Here is a 5,029-nt window from a genome sequence, read left to right as displayed (position 1 = left end):
GAGGAACCTTTGGGTGGAACAGTTGGCTGTCCTGATTGTGTTTCCCATTTGTAAAATATGGGATTCTTTTACAATAGGGTGGTCAGCCACTGTTCTGAACTGAGCCCCTTAATCTGTGCGGTCTGTGCTAACTTGGGGTAATTGGTCTAAGAATTGAAGGTGGGACACCCCATTACTGTCTGGAGAGAATTGGATAATTGCTTGGTGTGGAAAAACCTACACACTTGGTGTCAGAAGTGATGTGAGCAATGGTAGAGAAAACCTCTTTTTTTCCTTCTGTGTATACTCACGAGAAAAATGAGACAGATTTGGTATCGAGATTATCCTGTGAAATGTATATGATGTAAGTTCATAGGGACAGGAAGTAGAACAATGGTTACCAGGAGTTGGGGAGGGGCAATGAGGAATTATTGTCTAATGAGTACAGAGTTTCAGTTTGGGGTGATGAAAAATTTCTGGAGATGAATAGTAGTGATGGTTGCATAATACGAATATACTTAATGCCACAGAATTGTACAGTGAAAATGGTTAAAGTGGTAAAATTTCATGTTGCACATATTTAACCATAATATGTATTTTTTTAAGATTATGGAAAATGCATAATCTATTGACTGCTTTTCTTTTCTCTTTTTTCTTTTTCTTTTTTTTAATATATTTTATTGATTTTTTACAGAGAGGAGGAGAGAGGGATAGAGAGAAAGAAACGTCGATGAGAGAGAAACATTGACCAGCTGCCTCTTGCACACCCCCTACCAGGGATATCCCCACAACAATGTACATGCCCTTGACTGGAATCGAACCTGGGACCTTTCAGTCCGCAGACCGACGCTCTACCACTGAGCCAAACCAGTTTTGGCTATTGACTGCTTTTCATTTATGGAACTGACTCGCTATAGTACAATTCTCATCTCTGGCTGATCCAGCTTTTATTCCCCCATCACTCTGAGAAGGTTAAGGTGAGAGATTTTACAGTCAGACAAACCTGAGGACACACTCAGGCCTACCACTTGCTGCTGGGGGACCAGGATATGTTACTTAAATATAAAAATGTCACCTAACACTTATTAGTTTATTTAGCATTTTACTTATGGCAGGCACTGCATTGAGCATTTGACATGTACTGTATTACTTCATCTCATCCTCATTATCACCATATATAATATAATCTCACATTTATTCCTATATCTCAGGGGAGGAAAGTGAGGCACAGAGAGGTCAAGTAACTTAGCTAAGGCCACACAGTCAGCAAGCAGGGGAATGAAGACTTAGGCCCAGAGTGGGCCAACTTTTCCAAATCGGCCCAGGAGCCACATGTGTAGGACTCACAGTACCTTGAGCTGCCCATAACATTGTTTTAATTTTCATTTATCTTAAAACCAAAAGAAAAAAATGATAATGACTATATAATAATTAATTCAGTCTGGATTAGACCCAGCTTTATTCCAACATAGTCATAAAAAATATTTTATATGAAAGGGTGGGGCCCACAAAGGCAAGAGTGCCAAGGGCCCATGAAATCTAACTCCAGACCCCCTAAATCCAGGCCCCCAAGTTTAAACCATTCAATTATGGCTTACCAACTCTCGGAACTTCAGTCAACCAACTAGATGTCTATGTCGACTCAGAGAAGTCATCCTTTCAATCCTCCTCTGTGAAATGGGGTAAGCCATGGTGTTGACTTGCCTACAGCCATGGAGATGCCCAGAGTAAATGTGCAGAACACCTGGGCGATGGGCCTGAGGCTCACTGAGGGCTCTGTAACCATTAGCTACGTCTGACTTCATTCCTCATTTAGCAGAAGGGGGTGTCTCTGGGAGTCCAGCTGGCTGACAGCCTCAGTGGAGCAACACCTCATCAGGCACACCAGGAACTCCACGGCATCTTCACAGCAGCCTCTGGAGGGGTTGTGGTGTGCTCCTCAACCAACCAGAGGAGAGCCATGTTTATAAAAGCTTCCAGGCCTCGGCAATAATGTTCCCCCTCCCCATACCCCTCTTCGTTCCCCTGGGCCCTTTTCCATCTTTGCTCTGTTTCTGCAGGAAGCAGGACAGAAGGGACTCGGTTGTAAGCAAGTGTAGAAGAAAGAACACAGACTTGGAACTCTCACGAGCTGGCTCTGCAGCCCAGCTCTGCCAGAACAAGTTTGAAAAAAGTCCTGCGACCTCTCTGAGCCTCAGAGCCCTCAGCTGAAGAACAGGAACACTTAATTAAATTAGGAATAATAATTGTGACCATTATTACTACAGGGTAGTGAAAGAAGTCTAAGGGCTGCAGGATCAGAGTCTTTTGGTTCAAATTATGGTTTCTTGTTGGGAAACGCGAGACTTGGTTGGAAAGTTTGTGAGGAGGACAAAAGGAAAGTGTGTGGAAGGCCGCCTGCCTTATTTATCTGAATTCCGAGGTAGAGGAGACCTAGGGAGTGTCAAAGGCGGCGCCCCTAATTATTCCTTGGCCTTCCCAACAAGTCTGCGCATGTGCAGACACCTGGGTGTTTACTGGAATCCTTACACTTAATCCCTGGATGCCCTTGCCTAGAGTACAATGTAAACACGTTTCCTCCCAAGATTACTCACCTTGCTGATTGTATCTGAAGATAAAAATTTCAATTAAAGACTAATGAGGCAGGCAATCGAGGTTGCGTGGCTGCTATCAGTCAGGTCGTCCCTTAGCCTTCTCTTTCGCTGTGTGTGGGAGTAATCAGTTCATCCATCGTTCAGGGGTTGGCAGTTTCTACCTCTTGACAGTATGTGACCTCCCATCTCCAAGTCTAAGTTTCTCATTTATGAAATGAGGAATAATAGTAGAAATAATAGTCCTCCCCATAACCCACCTCAAAGGGTTATGGGGAGGACTGAGTGAAATAATTAGATCTAAAGCTCTTTGTAGTACTGGGGACACAATAAGTGCAAAGGTCAGCAATTGTCACTTTAATTATAGTCGTGCCTCTTTATTAGCCGGATGGCATATGGTCCAGTCTCCCAACTGCACACAGTAGATGCTCAGTGAGTAGATGTAGAATGAATAGAGGAATGAACTGATGGGTGGTCAGCCACTGTTCTAAAGTCATGTGGAAGTGAACCCCATAACCTGTGGGGTCTGTGCTAATAAACTTGCCATCACTCTCAGTCTGGACTCTTTTTAAATATATATCTATCTTTATTGATGTTTTTACAGAGTGGAAGGGGAAGGAATAGAGATTTAGAAACATCGATGGGAGAGAAACATCAATTCAGCTGCCTCTTGCACTCTCTCTGCTGGAATGTGCCCACAACCAAGGTACATGCCCTTGACTGGACTCGAACCTGGGACCCTTCAGTCTGCAGGCTGACGCTCTATCCACTGAGCCAAACTGGTTAGGGCCAGACTCTTTTCTTTATGCCAAATCCCCCTTGACCTAATGGCAATAGAAATTTTTGCAGCTTCAAGATTTTCCATTTTCTTGCTTCTTCATGACTGTGTTAAGTGCTTAAAAATATAACTGTGACTTTGACACTCCTTTCAAAAGGTGGACCCTTATTTCCTTCCTCCTGTCAGCTGAACTTAGCGATTCACTTCTCACCAACAGAATAAAATGGAGCCAAAGCCGGTTTGGCTCAGTGGTGGAGCGTCAGTCTGTGGACTGAAGGGTCCCGGGTTCGATTCCGGTCAAGGGCATGTGCATTGGTTGCAGGCACATCCCTAGTGGGGGGTGTGCAGGAGGCAGCTGGTCGATGTTTCGCTCTCATCGATGTTTCTGGCTCTCTGTCCCTCTCTGTAAAAAATCAATAAAACATATATTTTTTAAAAAGAATAAAATGGAAATGACAGTGTGCAATCTCCAAAACTAGGTCATAAAAATCTTTGCAGCTTCCATGTTGGCCTCTCTCTTGGATCACTTGCTCTGGAGAAAGACAGCTGCCATGCCATGAGAATGCTGGAGGGGTGCATGTATAGAAAAACTGAGACTTCTTGCCAACATCCTTGTGAGGGAGCCATCATAGAAGCAGATCCTCCAGCCACAGTCGAGCTTTCAGATGACTGGAGCCCCAGCCAACAATTTGACTGCAACCTTGTCAGAGATTCTGAACAAGAACCACCACGCTGAGCCACTCCACATTTCCTGACCCATAAAAACTATGAGATGATGTATTGTTTTCAGCTGCTATTTTGGGGATAACTTGTTACCCAGCAATAGATAACTAATACACTTTATATAATGATACATTTTTCTAATGATACCTGGCTCATAGAGACTTCTGATGGTTCATTGTCCATATTGTTTTAACACTATTCAAAATGTCAGAATCCACACTTTACTTCTGACGTTACTATTACTAGACCATGTTGAAGCATCCATCTTATATAAAAACTGCTGTTTGAGATCTTAGCCCTGCTATTTGGCTTCTGTAAATTCCTGCTTGCTAAGACTACTCCCACTTCAGAGAGGCCATTAAACCTTCCCCAGACAAGGTTATCAGTGCTGGCGCCAGGCCAGGTCTCTGGTTGAGGTCTCAAGGACCCAGCACATACAGGCTCTTTAAGAAGTTGCAAAAGGGGCTGGAAACCCCCCATATTTGGGAGACAAAGAAGGTAAAAACCACACAAATAGGGAAAATTCCTGCATGTTGGGGCCCAGAATTTGAGAGACATTTCCCTCTGGACCTGCCCGTAATAAGTGTAACTCCATCTCTCTAAGTATTGCTTTGTTCTTCGGTTTTCTGTAACAATGTGTGCTAACTAATTAAGGACCCACTCCCCCTGAGGACCTCAGGTGGACTGCATCCTGTTGGCACCAGCAGATCCCTATTGGGGAGGAGGAGTTGGGCTCGGTGACAGTCAGGCTTCCATTCAGTCAATAGCTCCTATTTGGAAGCATCACATGGTCCATTTCAGGAGGGTCCATCTCCGAGACAGTTTCCTTACTGACAGCTCCCATGCTGTTTTAACAGCAGCTAATCCTCTCACCTTATTTGGAGACAAGTTCAGAATCCTTTCCCCGGGCTCGCCAAGTCTCTGTGCTTACCGGAGAGACCTCTCAGAAGCCTAATGT

Source organism: Pipistrellus kuhlii, unplaced genomic scaffold (assembly GCF_014108245.1).
Source record: "Pipistrellus kuhlii isolate mPipKuh1 unplaced genomic scaffold, mPipKuh1.p scaffold_m20_p_2, whole genome shotgun sequence".
NCBI lineage: Eukaryota > Metazoa > Chordata > Mammalia > Chiroptera > Vespertilionidae > Pipistrellus > Pipistrellus kuhlii.
This window is presented reverse-complemented; position numbering follows the sequence as displayed.